Below are 20,354 nucleotides of genomic sequence, written 5' to 3'. Positions count from 1 at the left end.
GCTGGGCTCCACAGCAGACGCTGCGCGCCTGGTAAAGGCAGGAATGCTGCTGCCATCTTGGGGCCAGGAAATAAACGAACTTAAAGTGATTTCTAGCCAATTAGTATTAGCCGAGCTGTTCTGATTGATGCTGTGCGCCTCATGGCCCCCAGGGAGTGGAGAAGAGTCACCACGCAGCGTGCTCTGGCCAGCACCCCGAACCTTCCCCTAAGCCGGGGGTTGGGGAGGCCTTTGCAGGGGAGGGGAGCGCTCTGGGAGCCATTCCCAGCCACTTGAAGACCTCGTGACCCTGCCGGAGTGGCACAAAGGGGCCAGAGTGTGACTGAGAATCAGGCCCAGGCCTTTGGGATAACACAATGGAGATGGGATTCCTGTCCCGTCTCTGTAGTTGTGTGTGGCGAGGTGTGTGCTGGGATGGGGAGTCAGGACTCCTGTGTTCTTCTATGCCTATTCCGGGAGGAAACTGTGGGCTAGTGTGAGCCAGGGCTTCTGGGTTTTATTCCCCACTCTGCCACTGATTTGCAGCATGGCCCTGCCCAGCTCTGTGCCTCAGTTTCCCCACTTTGAAAATAAGGATAAAGATCTTGACCTGCCTCCTAGGGGAGGCTACAAGGCTCGTGTTTATAAGGGCCGGTCTCAGTGCTGGGGATGAGACCACCAGCCCTTGCAGCTGTTTCTCACACGCCTGCCATACCTACCTCCAGACAAGTGCATGTGAGCTGGGAAGCTGGGAGCAGGTGCTGGGGGGATGGTGGGGAGTGTCGCGAGCGGGTCAAGCTTTGCCGAATTTGGGTTGGCGTCTCCCGTCCTTTGCCTTCTCGTGCCTTCCACGCTGCTCGGCATGTGATGCTCAGCTTGGGCAAGCGCTGTCCTTTGTGTCGCCCGCGTTCTCTGCTGCGTGTGCTAATTAGGTCTCGGGGTGGGGAGCTGCTTCTGACTGGTGACAAATGCTCGGTGCCTCTGATGCCTGTGTGCCCGGCTCCTGGTCGGTGTGTGCAGGGCACATGTGCTGTGCAGAGAGCGACAGCGCTGTGTGTAAGTGTGTGCATGTGTCTGCGTACGTGGCTTTGTGTGGATGGGACTCAGTGTGTGTGTAGTTGCACATTTGGCTGGGTGTGTGTGTATCTGGCTCGCTGCACGTGTGTCTGTGTTTGGATGGGTCTGTGTGCGTTCATGTGTTTGTAAAGTTGTGTTAGAATGTGTGTGAATGAGTATGTTTGTGTGTGTGTAAGTTGTGAGTGTATGCATAGGTTGTGTTAGAGTGTATGGGAGACTGTGTGTTAATGTGTGTGTAGGTGTTTGTGAGTTTATGCACAGGTTGTGTTAAAGTGTATGCGAGACTGTGTGTTAGTATGTGTGTAGGTGTTTGTGGGTGTATGCACAGGTTGGGTGAGAGTGTATGGGAGACTGTGTGTTAACAGTTAGTGTGTGTGTAGATGTTTGTGAGTGTGTGCACAGGTTGGGTGAGAGTGTGTGGGAGACTATGTTAGTGTGTCTATGTGGTTAGGTGCGTGTGTAGTCTATATGTGTTTGTAGATCTTGGTGCATGACTGTGGTTGTGTGTGTGTTTGTGGCTGAGTGTGTGGACGGCCTATGTGGATGGCTCCGTGGGTCTGAAATGGGGCGAGGGATGACAGGTGTGTCTAAGGCTGTAGCAAAATTTGTGCAGTATATGAGAAACAGTCCAGGATCATGGATTACAGCCACAAGGGGGCAGGGTTAAGCTTAATTGTGCAGCCTTAACTTTGGAATTTACTTTTTCCATTCTTCTCTTTACAACCTTAACAGCCTGTTTCCACTTCATCTCCAGGGGACCTCCCACCACGGCATGTTACCCTTTGTGCTCAACTATCTGCCCCAGCTTGAATTTAGCTCAGACACGGGGATTTCTTTCCACAGACCTGAAGAAAAGCTCTGTGTAGCGCAAAAGCTTGTCTCTTCCACCAACAGAAGTTCAATATAAGGACATAAGAATGGCTCTACTGGATCAGACCAAAAGTGCCCAGTACCCTATCTTCCCCAGTGGCCAGTGCCAGGTGCCCCAGAGGGAATGAACAGAACAAGTGATCATCAAGTGATCCATCCCCTGTTACCCATTCCCAGCTTCCAGCAAACAGAGGCTAGAGACGCCATCCCTGCCCATCCTGGCTAATAGCCATTGGTGGACCTATCCTCCAGGAACTTATCTAGCTCTTTTTTGAACTCTGTTATAGCCTTGGCCTTCACAACATCCTCTGGCAAGGAGTTCCACAGGTTGGTCCAATACAAGATATTACATCACCCGCCTTGTCTCTCTAATATCCTGGGACCAGCATAGTTACATCACTTGGGGTGACCTGATAGCAAGTGTGAAAAATTGAGACACTTTTTTCCCCGGAAAGGGATATAGTTGCCTATATAAGAAAAAGCCCCTAATATCAGGATGGTCTCAGTAAAATCAGGACATCTGGTCACCCTAACAACACTGCAAACATCCTTTCGGCATCGTTTTCATGTGGAACCTTACAGCGGGCATCCCACATGCCCCATCTTCCTCTAGGAACATTAACATGGTCTGGCTGCCTCTGGCTGTAACTTACGGTGGTGTAGCAATCAGAGCTCTCAGCCTCGAGGAGCCAGCAGGTGGTGACAGAACTGCAGGAAAGCCCAGAGACAGTAGCCAAGGAATTTGTTCCCTTTGGTATCAAAGACGATGGGCAAAAGAAAGCCGCAGGCTATTACCCAAGGGTCAGATTTGTAGGTGTAGCAACAGACAAGTGAAAGCTGGCTAGATCCAGGAGGTGCCTGTATCTGCCTTGCACCGAAAATCAGGTGCTGGCGGGGCAGGGAGGCTGCACTCAGCCAAGAGATGTTTTGCAGCACAAAGCCACATCGTTTATCATTATTCTTCTCATCGGCGGGAACCAATGTGCAGCTCACATGCTGGGTTGATTATTGGCACATTGAGCATTGAGCAGGTGTTGCAATTGGAGGCCTTCTAGCCTACTGCTAGCAGTCCTAGGTCGGTTCTGGGATTGCAATTCACTCCTGTGCGAAGGGCCCAATATGATCTCTGGGGATCACTGTGCAGATGAACGTACCAGGTGCCCGCCAGGTAGGACCCCTACCCTTGTGCTGTTGGCTAGCCCAGGCTCCCCCGCCTTAATGATTGGCAGCAGGGTAGCAGCTAACAGCGGTGGAAGCAGCCATTAAAGGGAGAAATCTGAAGATGGGGGAGTGAGGCAGCCGTCTGTTGGGTGGAAGGCCTCCCCTCTGTATTCCCAGCATAGCTCAGCTGATAAGCGTTTCGGCCTGATGCAGCCCTGGTGGTGACTGTTTATGCTCCCATCACTCCCTCCCCCCCCCCCCCGCCTCGGTACTACTGTTTAAACAAAGGAAGGGTTCCCTTGGGAGGCACACTCATTCCTCAGTCTCATTCCTCAGCTTGTTGCTGTGGCATCGGGGAACATATAAACTCTCAAGCGTCTGAACAAGTCGAACCAGCTGTACAGTGAGTGCTCTGTGACTAGTCCCAGCTCCTCCTCTGATTCCCCTCCGAAGCCAGATTCTCATCTCAGGGCAAAGCTGGAGTTGCTTGCTCCATTATGCAGAGTGCCCCGGATTTAGATCACATACAGTGCCCGGTACAAAGGGGCCCTCCTCTAGGCCCTACTGAAATACAAATAACAACAACAATGGGGTCTGAGCAGCCCAGAATGAGAGGCCTAGATAGGAGCATCTCTGCTGCCTTGGCATGGAGAACATCTGATGTCCTGCTACCTGCTCTCTCTGAAGAACGCAGCTCCACCCCCTGGTTTGGCATAACCCGGCTCATGGGAAGGACTTAGTCCTGGCACAGGCTGCCCTGGCTTTTGGAACTCTGACTCTCTGCCAGAGGAGCTGCCAGATGTGGCAGCAATCCCTGAATAGCCCTCTTGCCCTGAGCTGGCCGTTAGTGTTGTGTCAGTGTGTGAGCTGCAAAGTGCACCACCTGAGAATGATTGCGTCCCACCAGTGAGGCTGTAGACTTAATGTACTGCAGCCTCTCCCATAAATTCCATTCAACATATCTGCGCCTTTCTCATCTAGGCGAACCGGTGCATAAATCTTTCTAATCTCATTCAAATCTAGGGCCCAATTCGCTTCTCACTCAGGATATGCCTGTACTGCAAGTGAAGGTATGATTCCGGCTTAGGTGGCCATTCCCAGACTAGCTTCAATCTAGTCGGCTCCACTGGGTGAGTACTGAAGATGTGACAGCCAAGGCTTCAGTATGAGCTTGCAACCAGGGACCCCAGGTCCAGACCCTTGTTGCCGACCTACATTGTCGTCCATCCAACCATTTCTTTGCCATTATTGTTATGCATGCTAGTTGGATGAAAGCAAGCGTGGTTATACTTGTCTGCATTACAATCACACCTGAGTTTGCAGGCTGGATGTGCTCTTCCACTCTCGTAAATCGGAAGATGTGATTGTTCTGGCGATTTGCTGCCAGCGACAAACTTTATTGAGTGTTTTTGGAGTTCACTGCATTAAAAATCCAAATGTTTGTGTGTTACATGGGATTGTCTGGACCTTCTTTAAGGAGAAGTCTTGGCTAATGGAAACCCGGGATGTGTTATATCCTTCAAAGGATGCTTTGAAACAAGGGGTTAGACCAGTGATACTCACTGCTCAGTGATTCAGGAGCCAAATTTGTGATCAGTGTGACCCAAAATAGCCCCAGGAGAGGGAATGACCAAGGACATAGTCAATATATGTATTATTCTCACAGCAAATAAGTTAATACCTTAGTGCAAGTTGATGGCTTAGTGGGCTAATAATATAGTCAAAGCATCCCGATTGGCTAATAACTCAGATTGGGTAATAACTAAATCACACCATGTTTTAATGTCAAGTCTGCAAAGAGCCGCAGGAGACTCATTGAAGAGCCATTAGTGGCTCCATTGTGTTAGACAAACAAAGTAGCAGGATTCCCAGGAGATCCATGGGAGGAGGGGCATGCAAATGACCCACCTCTGGAGCCATTCTTTTGAAGTTGAGCCTTGAGTAGAAACCCATTGTCTGGCTGATGACCTAGTCATGGTGCCTTGGAAGCCCCACGGGATGAAAGGAAGAGAGGCTCAGATCCAAGTTCTGAGTCAACGGGGTATGAATGGACAACCACAGGTGAAACCCCTGTGTTGGGGTTTGAAGGACTTCCCACCAACCCGAGCCCTTGCTGGAGTGAGGGTGTGAACTCAGGTGAGTTTCGTAGCATGCATGGAGGTTCTTTGATCATTTTAAATATGCTTTTTTCTTAAGAATAAAACTGCTTGCTTAGAAAGGGCAGTGTGGGAACTTTAAACCATGATTTAGGACTTCAGTAGCTCAGACATAGGTCAGGGGTTTGTTACAGGAGTGGGTGGGTGAGATTCTGTGGCCTGCGTTGTGCAGGAGGTCAGACTAGATCAGGGGTGGGCATCTTTCAGAAGTGCTGTGCCAAGTCTTCATTTAGTCACTCTAATTTAAGGTTTCACGTGCCAGTCATACATTTAACATTTTTAGAAGGTCTCTTTCTATAAGTCTATAATATATAACTAAACTATTGTTGTGTGTAAAGTAAATAAGGCTTTTAAAATTTTTAAGAAGCTTCATTTAAAATTAAATTAAAATGCAGAGCCCCCCAGGCAGTGTGAGTGCCACTGAAAATCAGCTCATATGCCGCCTTCGGCAGACGTTTCATAGGTTGCCTACCCCTGGGCTAGATGGTCATAATGGTCCCTTCTAACCTTAAAGTCTATGATTCTATGATTCTTATAACAGTAGTGTAGCAGGGTGGTCACCCCGCTCCTGCCCTGAAGGGCTTATAACTGCCCTGGGAGAGGGGTGGGGGGGGCGGAATCCAGGCTGATTGGGAGAAGCAGCGACAGGTGGTGGGGCCAAGCCCCAATCAGACCACAGCTGGCCCTATAAGAGGGCTGAGGGCCAGAGGCCGGAAGACAATCTCTTTCTCTATCTTTAGGGAGAGAAGGACCTGGCTGCCTGGGAAGCCAAGGAGGGTACCTAGGGTGGAGCAGTGCTGGGGAAGGGCAGAGGGAGCTGGGGAGCTCCAGCCTAGCTAAGCCCCAGACTGCAGGCTGAGTTAAGGCCCACAGAAAGGGTACTAGGGCTGCAGAGGGGCAGTCCAGGAATAGGCAGAGGCAGCAGGTCTAACCCCCTTGCAGATGATTAGGGGTTTACAGACTGCAGTCTGCCCCAGTGAGCGGGGGCTAAATGACGACTGGCAGTAGCCACTGAGGCAAGGTGGGAATAGAGGGTTGGGAGTTCCCTGGGCTGGGGAGACCCAGATTGTGGGGGTACTGCTGGGGAAGAACCCCAGGGTAAAGGGTGCCGGAGTCCAGGAGGGACATGGGGACCAGGCTAGAAGAGCTAATTCCCATCTCTGACACAGGAGGTTATATGCAGGGCTCAGATTAGCAGCAAAATTACACGGGGTGCTGCCCCTAGGGCTTAATAGTTGTCGGAAATACGCCCCTTATTGCGCTGTGTAATCTGGTTGACTCGGTGCCTGTAGGACAGCGCTAGGCACAGGCTGTGTGCAGGAGGTGGAAAGCTGGGGCACTAAAACGGGGCTGGGGCAGGTGGCCATGTCCCCGCCCTGCCTTTTAAAAGGCCATAAGAGTAAGTGACTGGGGCGGGGAGAGAATTGTCGTGGAAAATGACCACCACCGAGTTGAGTTGATCAGACAGACTGAGGCTCCTTTATTGATTAATCAGAGAATACATGCATATGCATGGAGAGACGACAGGTCCTCTAGCAAGAGATAAGTCGCTCTACCTTACAGCAGTGATACCTGGGTTTATAAAGCCGAAAACCGCAAATTATTACATGAGCTTATACATCCGATGATATCTTATTTGGCTAACATATGACATCTTTTTAAAACAATTGCTATTAATTATTTTTATATATTGCAAAAAGAGCTAAAATTGCAAAGCTTGTTTCTTTTTACTTCCTCTTAGGAAGATCTTGCTATTGCCAAGACCTTGACACTCGGTTACCTTGTACTTGCGGTTTCAGCAGCTGTGTTCTGAAGCGAATTTTGAGGAACTTGGGTCCAAAAATACATGTTTGTTCGCTTGGCCAAGTTATTAGGAGTTATCTTTTATGCTTGCATGGGCTACTTAATAAACTATAATGACCTAGCAGCTGTTAGTCTATTCCGGCAGTGATGGATGGGTTATTTAAGGGATTTTATGTCAGTTTTTTTTAACCCCTTATAGCAGCATTTTTATTGTTTAGCAGCATTTAATAGTGTTGTGATAGTGTATTAAATCAGAGAGTAAGCCTCAGGCGAGTTAGTATGTTAGTATGATTGAGGCCTATGGCCTTGATGTAATTATTAGCTTGATCAAGACCCGGCTTTTGGGCCTGGGGTTAGTTTTCTTTATCAGAATTAAGCGAGGGGCAGGTTCTTGGGGGGAAGAAGCAGTGTGGGAGTGAGGCCTGGGGAGAAGGGACACCGTGGGGGCGGAGTCTCGGGATGGGACAATATGAAGGCGGGGCTGCAGGGAACAGGGAACGGGCAGTGTGGGGGCGGAGCCTGAGGGAAGAGGGAGGGGCCATTGTTCGGGCATAGGTGGGTCCCCCCACACACACACTTTTAGGTGTCTTCTGCTGCTCCTAGTGGAAAGCCTCGGACATCTACTTCCCACCCACCTGAGCAGGCAATTTCCATCTTGTCAGGGCAGCTCTGTGATTCTGGGGTTAACCCCTGTCCTGTCTTGCTCTACTAAGCTGGAGTTTCTTTGCTTTGTTCTGAAGAATGTCCACTGCAACCTGCCACCCTGTGCCCGAGAGGGGCCCTTTCCTACCCTGAGTGGGGACCGCCCCTTTCTGGTGCATCACTGTCTTGCCCTTCTGAACTCTGCTACCCTGACCCACACTCGACAATAGGACCATTTTCCGGTCTGTGCTGGAGGGGCCTGGTTCTCAGTCACACTCGGGGCTCTTTAGGTTTCAGTGATGCCCTTAATGGGCCTTAAAATAGGTGGAAATGACCCTCTGAGAATCCCCCCTGTGCAAGCTGGTGTGGAGCTGCCCTGCCCCCTGTGTAAGTGAGAGTGGCCCCAGGGCTGCTCTAACATACACTCTACTTCCCTTGGCCTCCTATGGCACCTGGGAAGCAGGGAACAGCCATAATGTTCTGCTTTTGGGGCATTAAGAAAAAACATCAGATATTGCAAGGCTTGCAATAAAATCATGAGCTTTGGCCAGGCACCAATTCGTGCATCAGGGCAGGCAGAGTTGCAGCAGAGAGACCTGTGCGGAGCGTGCGGAGAGGGCTGTGTTACATGCTGGGGTGCTGAGCAGCCTGGGCTCAGTGAAACACCCCCTGGTGACACTCTGCTGGGCTCCTCAGTGGAACCAATCTCATTGCCTCGCGGTAGTGGGAGCTGTGACATCACAACTCCAGGGAGGGAGCACAGACTTGTTTTTAAAGCACGTGTGGGTGAGTCAAGACCGCTGGGCTCTATTCCTGCTTCAGCCACCGCTGCTGGGCAACTCACTTCCCTGCACCGTGCCTCAGTTTCCCCACTGATCTACCTGCTCGTGAGACTCAGCTAATGCTCAGAAAATGCTAGCGAAGGCTAAGACACCAGGCTAGGATTTAGGGGTTTAGTCCTGCCTCTGCCTTGGCCTTCCTGTAAAACACATGGCAAGACGCTTAGCCGCTCCTGGGTCTCCGTTCCCCAGCTGTAAAATGAGAGAACAACTTCCTTTGCCTAAAGCTCTGTGGCTCAAGGACGGTGCCTGCTTCTCTGTGTGTCCAGCGCCTGGCACAATGGAGCCTTGATCTCCACTTCAATGCTGCTGTGAGATGAGATGGAAGCTGGAGAACTACTGGATCTCTTTGCATCCATCAGCATCCATGAAGAATGCCTGTGCTATACATTATAGCCTGCCCCTTGTCTAGTCTCGGCTCTGAGAAACGTGACCCTAGGACCAAAGGGTGATGGCTGCAGCATCTGGGATCATGCTGCTTTCAGGTGGGTAGTTCCTATGCGTGTAAGCCAGGCCCTCTCTGTATTTTGCCACCCCAAGCATGGCAGACAGGCTGCCTTCAGCAGCTTACCTGCGGAGGGTCCGCTGGTCCCGCGGCTTTAGTGAACCTCCCGCAGCCCGAAGCCCCAGGACCAGCGGACCCTCCGCAGGCAAGCCGTCAAAGGCAGCCTGCCTGCTGCTCTCGAGGCGACCGGCGGAGCTCCCCCCGTGGCTTGCTGCCCCAAGCACGCACTTGGCGTGCTAGGGCTTGGAGCCGCCCCTGCCTGTGCTAACGCGCTGCGAGGCCAGGCATGGTGCTATACAGACGCATGGGGAGAGACAGCATCTGGCTGGAGCAGCTTACCATCTCGAGAGAGCGTGATAGTGTTTTGGGAGCTGGCTGGCCCCTGGGATGGGCTACGCAGCAGGAGCTGGACCAGCCTATCAGCTGCTACTGCAATCACTCGGGGCAGCTCCAGCATTTGGCAATGTGGCCACCCTCATGACAGCAGAGGCGAGTCAGCCAGGTGGCTGGGGAGAGCTTGGGTAAGTGCTGCGGATAAGACACAGCATGAGAGGGGAAGGGACTCGGGCAGATTCACCCAGCCTGTCAGTTGCAGCTGGGATCAGAACCCAGGAGTTCCAATTTCCAGTCCAGCGCCTGACACGCTCGACCGCGCTGTCTCCCTTGGGTTACGGACAGCCCCGCAGATTGCTGAATAGTCTTTGCTGTTTCTCCTTGACTGGCTACCGCTGCTTCCCTGAGCAGATTAGTCCCAGTCCAGCCGCCTTAACTACAAGGCCTCGTAACTCCACCCTTCCCTCCATTCTAACTTCCCCCAGCCCCAGGTTACGTCCAGCTCATGACTTATATACCATCACCACCAGCGGTAGCGATTCAGCAGGCCAAATTCACCCTCACTTTCACTTGTGGTAGCCCCAAGGGACCACACATGCAGATCCTGGCCCCTGTCGGATCTGAAGACCTAGTTTGCCAGCTTCGTTCCCCTGGCCCAATTCCTGGCTCTGCTACAGATTCCTTCCCATGACCTTGGTAAATCACTTCCCCTGTCTCCATGCCCTGCCATCTGTAATACAGGGCTAGTCTGCCTGGACTATTAACTCAGTGTCTGGAGGGTGCTCAGGCATGATGGTGGGGGGCCCTACAGCGTTATCGATGGCCAGCTAGCATGCAAGCAGCCTCTGATGTATTTGCTGAGTGTGCTCAGTCCAGAGACTTGGGTGAGAGGAAGACACGGGGCTGTTCTCAGAGCAGTTCCATGCATGGCAGAGACTTACCGGATGACATCCCATGGCCAAATTGCCACTGTCCTCCATCCCTGGGAGGGGTTAGAGTCCCACTCTGCCCATGACCTTCACCCACACTCCAGCCTTAGGCCCACCTTGCTTTTCCCATCTCCCACTGCACCCATTGTGTTCAGTGCCAAGAAAAGCCTGGCGCTCAGTCAGCACCCTTGCCGGTGACCCTCTTACAGGATCCTGTGGTCAGGATAATTTAGCAGCCCCCTCTACACGTGTAACTTTGGCCTAGCAAGAGGGGCCGAGTGAGATGGTGGCAGGGCCAGGCTGTATTTGAATGATAAAGCATAGGCAAACAGGTAAACTTTGAGCAAAAGAAGTTCCTTTCTGGGTCTGATCCAGGGCCTGTTTAACCTCATTGTCACCTCCTGCGGCTTGGCATTCGTGCTTGCTCTGTCTCTCCCTTCCTTTCTCTCCCACTCCCCTGCGTGCTGTGACTGATGCAGGTATCCTGCGCATTCCTTCCACTGGCTCTGCAGGTGCTGGGTCAGGGATGGATGTCTGTGCTTCAAGGAGCAGGACTGCAGGGGCCCCAGAAATATTCTCCTCCCCGCCCATCTCGTATCTTATCTACCGTCTTATTTACACATTGAGCGTCTTTATAGACTCCTGCTGCAGTGCCGGGGGGTGGGGGTGTTGTGCAGTGGGTATGACTCAGGAGCTGGAAGCGTGAGGCTGTACGAGCTGAAGGGAAAAGTTGCACAATAAATGGAGCCTTTGTTTTGGAACAAAGTAAATAAATGGAGCCCGAGACTTTCAAACGGGGCCGGCGAATCTGGAGACCCTTGAGCTGAGTCGCCAGGCTGGGGGAATCAGGGGCACTCAAGGTGTTGCTAGGTCTGGATCCGCTCCTACTGCTAAATAACTCAGGGTGGCTATGAGATGAGAGGGGTAGCTCAGTGGTTTGAGTATGGGCTATTAACCCTAGGGTTGTGAGTTCAATCCTTAAGGGAACCGTCTGGGGTTTGGTCCTGCTTTGAGCAGCAAGTTAGAACTGGATCTCTCCTGAGTTCCCTTTCCACCCTGATAATCTATGATTCTAGGTGTCCAGGCAAGGCTAGATGCTGCCCAAATTCTGGTTCCAGGCTACTCACCTCTGTGTAGCACAGTGGTGCCGAAAGCCCCAGTCCTGGACCAGAGGCCACCCGCCAGTTTTAGGCACTGAACAAACCCAGAGCCAACAGACAGTCCCCGCCCCCCAAAAGCTGCCTATCTAAGCAGACGGGGGCTAGCAGGTGGCTACAGACCGATGGGCACACAATGAGACAGCAGAACAGGCAGGGGTCTCACCGGACCAGCCATCTAATGCTTGTTAGGACTTTTGAAGGCGTAATGGCGAAACTGGCTCCCTGGAGGCAAAGTGACTTCCTGAAGGCTGACCCCCAAGGGTAAGGGAATTCTGGGGGGAGACAAACTCTAACCAGGCCCCAAAAACCTCAGGCACCTGCCGATATGAGCTGCTTCTGGAAAAAAGGTACCTTAACCAACGCTTTGCCCTGATCTGCCTGGACGGTGTATCTGTGATTTCCATGTGCTTCCCTGCCCCAGGCCTACGCACGGTACTTGTACGTCTGTTGGCTGCAGCGTTGGTCCCCGGGTGGTCAATTAAAGCTGTTACCACACTCACCTTGTCTCTCCCATACGTCTGCTAGGCACTGGACCATTTTTTTTAAAGCTGTACAATCCGTTGTGTGGCTGCTGTCCACAGAGGTGCTGTTACAGCGTGTTCCCCTTTCCACACAGGAGAAAACGACACCCACATAAGCACCTTTTAGACCAGTATAATGACGTTAATTGTAGGCAAGTGGTGATACGTTAAGTAGACGGGCAGAGCTACAGCCACCCAGCTTGCATGGGCAGACCAGGCCATGGCGGTGATAGGGGCCATTCTTTGGCATGGCGATGGAGGGTTCTGATTTCGCAGTGAAACAGACTTTACCCTAGTCTGCATGTGCAACCAGTGCTTGCAATAGGGCTTTCAGGTATCCTCTTATCTGATCATTAATTGTCATCCTTTGTTTTTCCTTTGGATCTGACTTCCTTGACCAAATGAGCCTTCCTGGAATTGTATGTTCAACCGAGACTTGGGGATTGCTCGCTTCCTGCTAAGCTAGTCAAAATCGGATGGGGCGTCTCCATGACGAGTTGCACCAGGTTTATGATATGTGAGGGGTGTATGTGCAGGGGAGAGGGTTAAACCTATTGGGTTAAACTGATGCAAAAGGCTGTATGAATGCGCCTGTTTCTCGTTAAACTGACTGACTTCAGTTTAGGCTGACTTCAGTCTTGTTCTAGTGGCTTAGGAACCGGTGGAAGCTAAACCAAAATAATTTAAATAACTAGTGATTCTCATTACCACAGTCCTCCTAGCAATGTAGCTAAGTAACAGCAGCGGGAACGTACACCCAGCCGGCCACCTACCTACGAACACCCCTTCCTGCTGCTCCGTCCCCAGGAGGCTCACACACAGCTCTCTGCAAAACCCTGCACAAGTGTGTCTGGAAGGTCACCAGATTAGGTGTGGGGACCAGGAAGGGGATCTAGGGGTCCAGCTGGAGTGGTCCTGCCAAAACAAGCTGCTCGGGCTGAAATGCGGTGTTCACATGGGTCGGCCCAGCCTTGCACTGGTGTGAGTCTGGGGGTGGACAAGGCTCTGATTTCCATTGCTCTGCTCCTTGGGCGAGCCCTCACCTCCGTGCAAAGCAGGTGCACTGTGCTACTGCTCTGACGTGATGTAGCCTTTTACAGACCAGCACCTGAATTACAGTTGACCGCTTGAAACTGGGCGGCCACATGGTGCTAGGTGCTGGGCCTGAGATGCCGGTTGCCATCCCTGTTAGCGTCTGCACAAACAAGGGATGGGAGGAGAAATGGAGGCCCAGAGAGGGAGAAGGGACTTGCCCAGAGCTTTACAACAGGTCAGTGGCAGAGCTGGGAGTAGAGATTTCTGTTTTCTTCCTGACTTGCTATCACTGTGGTCAAATCACTCTCCTCGCTCCCGAGGCTTTCATTTCCCCATCTGTAAAATGGGCTAAGTATTTCGCTACTTTTAAGGGTGGTTAAGAGCTCCTGGGATGGAACATGGCGCTTGCACGCTTAGGGAGTGATCAATGTTAGAACAGTCACTCATCTATAAGCCCTTTGCAGTGTGGTGTTTTCAATGACTAATGTAAGTAACTCTTTACCTCTGGGTGTTTGTCTCCTGTCCTGTTACAAGGCAGCACTGGGGATCATCCTAAAAACAGTGGCTTGGCTCTTAAGAAATCTTACTGAGGTTTTTCCCAGCAGTATTGGTTGCATTCAGCACTGGTCTCAAATGCTCTGAAGACTTGGAGCCAACTGGAATCTGGCTGGCTGTTTGAAGGCGAGTTATTTACTGAAACTTGTAATAGGCAGCCTGCAGCTGCCCCAAGATGTGCCAGGCTACATTCCAATGCTGAATCTTCAAGCATACTGAAGGCTGAATTAGCTGCCCGAGACAGTGGGCCAACTCCTCTGTCATCTTAAATTTGTTGTCTGGGTTTCCATGATCCATTAACATGAGTGTTTTCAAATACAGCGTGTATGGGTTCTTTCAGATATGTGTTTATCTTGGCCCTGGCTCCCAGGAGATGGAGCGAAGGATGGAAGTCAAATGTCTCTGAACAAAACAGGCCTGCTCTATTTGTCCCATTTCCAGATTGCCAGGAGCTGCGAATGATTAGGGAGAAGGATGGCTTAGTGGTAAATGCCCTCACCTGGCCCATTGAAGACCTGGGTTTAAGTACCCACTCTGTGAATGTGGGCAAGTCACTCAGTCTCTTGGTTCCTCAGTTTTCCCATCTGTACAATGGGGATAATTGCACAGCCCTGCAGGTTGTGAGGATAAATACATTAAAGACTGGGAGATACAATGGGGATGAGGGAGTCAGTTAAGTACCTAGAATAGCTTGGCCAGCATTCTTCCCCTTCCCCAGGGCGTGTTGTGTGAATTGCTTAGACTTGTGCATATCACTGATCTTGAAGTGTGGTCACAATTATCGGTGAACTGGCCCATTTCCGGGCTGTGTTGTGGGGAGGCAGCCATGTGTGTCTTATTACCAAGAGCTTTAGGGGGTTTACTGGACAATGGGGGTGTAGGTGGGTCAGGGCAGGACTCTGACCTACCCACTGAAAACATCAGTCCCTGGCCTGGACGGAACGGAGAAGATTAGGAGTCAGACCTGGTTCCATTCCTGGTTCTGATTTGCCCAAGGTGACTGGCACTGCTTTCCCCCTCCTATCTCATGGCTTCCTGGTCCAGCCACGTGCACAGATCAATAGTTCCATTCCACCCTCAAACAGCTCAGTGTAGTCTTTCTTCTTGTGTGTGGCATGGAAAAAATCTGGTAAATGCAGGCCCCTTGGTAACGACATGTTTATCCAAGACCTGGCCTCCACCCTTGCAATGGTCTGGATTGATTGCAGAGGTCAGAGCACAATGGCATATTTTTTGGTGAGACAACCAATACATTTTAAGAGTGTTCCGGCTGTTCCACAAGTTAATTATTGCCAGGTTAGAATCTCCCTCTGTAAAGTAGTTTAACTTTGGTCTTGCGTGTCTTTGTTTTCTGAAGCACCTCTGGGATAGTGAAACCCAGCTAAGATAAGGGAGTAACTAGACTAGATGAACTTTGGAGACTGAAGGCTTTGGATGAAACCCAACATTGTGACATCCCCATTTTAGCAGGTGGGGAAACTGAGGCAGAGAGGTGACTCAACTTGATCAAGGGCCCCAGGGCCAGCTCCAGGCACCAGCCGACAAGCACATGCTTGGGGCGGCACCTTGGGGTGGGGCGGCGCTTGGTTTTTTTTGTTTTTGTGTTTGGTTTGGCGGGGCAGCGCTGAAGGGGTTTGGGTTTTGGTTTTGGTTTCTGCTGGGCGGCACTCGAAGGGGGCGCGGTTCAGCAGCACGGCGCTGGGAGGGCAGGGGCTTGGGCAGCATGGTGCTTGGGGGGGGAGAGGGCTTCAGGTGGCGCGGCGCTCCGGGGGGCAGGGGTTTGGGCAGCATGGCACTCGGGGGGGCTTTGGAAGGTGCAGCGCTCGGGCGTGCAGGGGCTTCGGTGGTGCGGCGCTCGGGGGGGTGGGGGGTTGGGCAGTGTGGCACTGGGGGGGCTTCGGCGGCGTGGCGTTCAGGGGCAGGGCTATGGTGGCGCAGTGCTGGGGGGGTTCGGCAGCATGGCGGTCACAAGGGGGGTGTTACGACGGGGTGGCACTCTTTTTTTTTTTGCTTGGGGTGGCAAAAAAGTTAGAGCAGCCCCGGAAGGGCCCACAGCTAGTTCGTGGCAGTCCTGGGAACAGAATTTTGGGTGGGGAGTGAATTGCACTGCACAAATCTCCCTAGGAGATAGATGTTATTTGTATAGCTTGGCTTTGGGAGGTGGGTGAAATTGAAGGGTTTTTGTGAATGAGGAGTTGTGCAAAGCCTGCTGTTTTCCTCAGAACTCCTCCTTCCCCTCCTCCACTCTCAATTAGTCCCTTCTGCCAGCACCAAGAGACACGATTGTGGCGCTGGTGTGCTGTGGTATTTGTTAGCTATGACACTGGGAATGCGGGACTGGCATTCCCAACAGCTCCCTGAGGCAGTCCTGCAGTCTCTCTGGGCGCTGAGCGTGTCCAAAACCAAAACAAAAAAAGCCCTGCTGGCTGCTACTTGATTAAAGTTTGACCAGTGGCAGAAACAGCTTCTCACTAGTAAGATGAGCCAATGTCCTGTCCCCACAAGACTGGCGCATGGCGCCGGAGAGGAGTCCAGGGCTCTGATTCTGAACTTTCCCACAGCCTGGGTTGTCCAAGTCTGGAGTCCCTTCCATAACCAAAACACTTTCTCACTGCAATGCTTTACCCAGTGTGGTGGGGATTTCTGTGCCCAGCACACCAGAAATTAGCTTGTGGGATAGCCAGGAGAAACTGGGACCAGCCATCTGACGGTTGCCCCCTCCCTGGGGCTGTATCCCACCCTGGCTGGAATTTGAAGAGACACAACTAGGTTGCTGTCTTAAATGGCTCCGGTCCTCCAGGAGAAAGCGAATCCTCACCCTTTTCTCTCTTCCTTGGGGACGATGCCAGTCGCTGCCGGGATGCTAGGTTTAGCTGGCCAAGAATTGCCAACATACAATGACCATGTTAACACGTGCGCCCACTCTAATCGACAGCAGGGATCGAAAAAGGACCATCCGCACCGAGGGCTGGGCCTTAAAATTTCTTTGGGCGCCTAGAAAAAAGGACAGGAGTACTTGTGGTACCTTAGAGATTAATACATTTATTTCAGCGTAAGTTTTCATGGGCTACAGCTCACTTCTTCGGATGCATAAATGGAACACACAGACAGGAGATATTTATACATACAGAGAACATGAAAAGGTGGAAGTACGCCTACCAACTGTAAGAGTCCAATCAATTGAGATGAGCTGTCATCAGCAGGAGAAAAAAAAAACCTTTGAAGTGATAATCGAGACAACCCATTGAAGGTGTGAGGAGAACTTAACATGGGGAAATAGATTCAATTAGTGTAATGACCCAACCATTCCCAGTCTCTGTTTAAGCCTGAGTTAATTGTATCTAATTTGCATATTAATTCGAGTTCAGCAGTCTCTCTTTGGAATCTGTTTTTGAAGCTTTTTTGTTGCAAAATTGCCACCTTCAAGTCTGTATCTGAGTGGTTAGAGAGGTTGAAGTGTTCTCCCACTGGTTTCTGAATGTTATGATTCCTGATGTCAGATTTGTGTCCATTTATTCTTTTGTGTAGAGACTGTCCAGTTTGGCCAATGTACATGGCAGAGGGGCATTGCTGGCACATGATGGCATATATATTTCAGTGGGAGTCAGGTGCCCATCTGCAGCATTAGGTGCCTAAACACACTCAAAAATCAAGCCCTACCAGCCCAAGCTAAAGGACTATGTTAGCTGTGAGTGCTAAACTGCTGTGGCTGAGATGTGGTGGATTTGGGGCTGGCAGGCCCAGCTTCCCAGGATGTCTTTTACAGCAAGACAGGTTCAGAAAAGCATATACTTTGCTGCAGGCTAGTGCACGCCCAGTTAAACAAGAGACAGGGGGCTCCAACTGGCAGACCCGAGACCTTGGCTTGGGCAAGCTGAAACAGTTGGTCTAAATAAGGGTTGGGCACTGGGCATCGTGCTCTGTCACGCCACCATGCAGGTAAGGAATGTAGGGAATTTATACCCAGAAAAGGCCAAGGGTGAATCCAACAAGCATTCACTCCTTACATAGTTTTTTGACAGCAGCTATTGGCTGCTGCTTGGCAGTCTCAGTTCCGGTAATGAATTAATTTGTTTGTTCCTCTTGGGAGTGGAGACAGCTTCCTGCTAAATCTCTGTGGCTGTTACGGTTTCTGTCCAGTCCTGGGGTCTCAGTGCTACCCTGGGTAAACAGTTCTTTATGGCTTTCAATGCAGAGTGTAGGTTTTGCAGCCTCTTAACCCTGAGCTCATTGTCCATTTGCCATGCAGATCTTCAACAGTGAGTGTAATTGGCCAGTGGAACAATTTACCCAGGGATTTTTAATTTGGATTGCGGTGGTGCCACGGACCATGCCCCTTAGTGCCAGGGGCTGTGCAAACAGAGAGCAAAGAGACAGAACCTGCTCCAGGGAGCTCACAAGCGAAGTCGTAACACCCAGCTCTTAACAGCGCCCTGTCCGGCAGTAGAGCCCAGAGTGTTTTACCGAGGGCTCTGGAGGAAAAGGAATTAGTATGCACAGTCCATGATTAATCTGTGGAACACCCTGCAGCAGGATATGGTTCAGGTCAGGCCTTTAGGAGATTTTAAAGGATTATCCATATAACCCCCCCCCACACACACACATCATTAGAGGGATGCCCTTTTTAATAAAACTTACTGTGAGCTGCAGGCCTGGCTCACCTGCTCACGACAGAATCGATGCCACCCCAGCCTGATGTGCCAGGCCCACCTGGTCTGGGTCCATCTCCCCTGAAAGGGGTCAGTTGCCCTGTGCCAGCTGCAAGCCCGCCCCCATGTTCCCAGGCACGAGCTAACCACTAACTGGAAGGGAGCCAGGAATAAACTTCCTGGGGGGGCAGGTGAGCCTGTCTTGGGGATCTTCCTCCTTCTTTCGAAGCAGCCAGCGCTGGAGAAATGGGATACTGGGCCATTAATCCAGTGAATTAGTGGGCCAGAAATACACCCTAATCTCTCTCTTGTAAGTGGGGAAGGGAAATGACCATTGGGTAGAACAGCCTAGTAGCTAGTGCACTGAGATGGGACACAAGGGAGCTGTGTTCTGTTCAGCTGGGCACCTCCCCTCTCTGTGCCTGTTCCCCTCTGGCCTCCCTATTTCCATCCCGAGCTCCTCAGGACTCCTATCTCTGTACAGCTCCGAGCACAGTGGAGCCTGATCCCACGACTAGGGCCCCCAGGAGCTACCACACCCCAGAACACTAACCTGGCAGGTTCTTAGTGCTTTTATGGGAGGCTCTGAAAGTGCCACCCAGACAAGAATGCGCTGAGCCTTGCAGCCCCGTGAAGCAGAGAAATATCACCCCGGTTTGCAGCCAGGGTGCTTAGTTAATTCCCGGTTTGGTTTTGGGGTGTTTAGGAGAAGAGAAGAGAAAACAAATCCTCGAGGCGCGCTGTCTCTTTAAGGGGAGGTGACGCCCCAGCCTGGAAATCTTCCTCGTATACGAGCCAGCTCAGTCGCTCCGAGGGACGGGCCAGGTAGAATGAGTGGCGCGGTGGGGCCAGAGGGGAGCCCCGGCTGGTGGCCCCCCGGGACCTAGCCAAGGGGTGCGATAGACCAGCCAAGCCTCCTGGGCTGTATGGGGGGACTACAGGAAAGTACCCAAAGAAGGACCCAAGTCAAGTCCCCCCAGCCCCGTGTGATCACCTAGGACCGGGGGGGACCTGCCGGATTCCCCCTTCGCCCTGCCCGCTGCCGCCACCAGGGTTTAAGCTGCGGTGGGTTTCTGGACCACCCCCTGGACGGATTCTGGTCTCGGTGTGGGACTCGCAATGGGGCTCATCGGGGGGCGGTTGGGAGAGCCCTGGAGTTGCTGAAGGGGGAGCTGGCGTGTGCGCCCCGGACCCCAGCCACTGGAGATGAAGTGGGGGGGCGTGGGGGGGAAGCGTTTACACGCCGCATTGGTATGCTGGTCCCACTGGATCCTGACTCCAGGAGATAAAGGTGCCTTGAAAACCAGGCAGGGGGTGGGGGGATTGTTCCGGCCAGCTCCCTGCCAATAGAAGATCCCTGCCTGCAGCACCTTTGTAAGAGTGAATTATGTAAGAAAAACCCCCAGACTTTTCTCTGGAGACCACGAAGCGCTTTGCACAGGTGAGTGCTGAGATGGGGAAACTGAGGTGCAGAGGAAGTGACTTGCCCCAGATGTCGGATCTGGGAATAGAAGCCTGTTTTCTGACAAGGGTGACCAGACAGCGCATGTGAAAAATCGGGATGGGAGGTGGGGGTAAATAGAGCCCATATAACAAAAAGCCCCAAATATTGGGCCTGGCCCTATAAAATCGGGACATCTGGTCACCCTACTCCTGACCCCAGTGTGGTGGGCTCTCCTGCCTCCCGTCTAGTGCTAAATGTCTCCCGAAGACCGTCCTGCAGCCTCATGCTATTTTCATCTGATGTTCAGCCTGTTGTTTCCTTTCCTGTCTCCCCTGGTGTACCAGTCTTGGGTCCTCTGAAACCATGGTGTTTGCTTTCAGCTAGCTGGCAACTGAAATCAGTTCTGTATTAGAGGGCCTCTCTAGACAAATTATGCATGTTTACTAGAATCCTCAAGTGTCCTGCAATGAAATCGACAAAAATTGTATCCACATGGCTTGAGAGCTGGGGTGAAAAATCTCCTGATCACGTAACACTTGTGATATAGAAATATTGGTGCTAATAACATTTTCCACCTCAACGGCTTCCCCCTCCTGCCTCCAGAAACTCGATTTTTGACTAAATAGCTTTAGCAATATTTCTGCTTTATGCAGACACGGCTGATGTTTTTGGTTTGATTTAAAAAAAAAAGTCACA

General features: G+C 51.7%; 1 protein-coding gene across 8 annotated transcripts in view; it reads left to right on the top strand.

Moving 5' to 3' along the window:
* The first annotated feature begins 5,128 nt into the window (after positions 1-5,128).
* Positions 5,129-20,354, top strand: part of ITGA10 (integrin subunit alpha 10) — an 80,599-nt gene continuing 65,373 nt past the window's right edge. For 5 of the 8 annotated variants that reach the window (XR_003997676.1, XR_003997677.1, XM_030542283.1 and 2 more), the window contains exon 1: positions 19,456-19,655. The gene's annotated coding sequence lies outside the window, so the exon portion shown is untranslated. Of the gene's footprint in view, positions 5,224-8,955; positions 9,013-19,034; positions 19,280-19,455; positions 19,656-20,354 lie in introns of those variants that run through there. The other 3 variants (XM_030542281.1, XM_030542282.1, XM_030542280.1) reach the window with 3 other exon arrangements.

The sequence above is a fragment of the Gopherus evgoodei genome, chromosome 24 (assembly GCF_007399415.2).
Source record: "Gopherus evgoodei ecotype Sinaloan lineage chromosome 24, rGopEvg1_v1.p, whole genome shotgun sequence".
Taxonomy (NCBI): Eukaryota; Metazoa; Chordata; order Testudines; family Testudinidae; genus Gopherus; species Gopherus evgoodei.
This window is presented reverse-complemented; position numbering and strand designations above follow the sequence as displayed.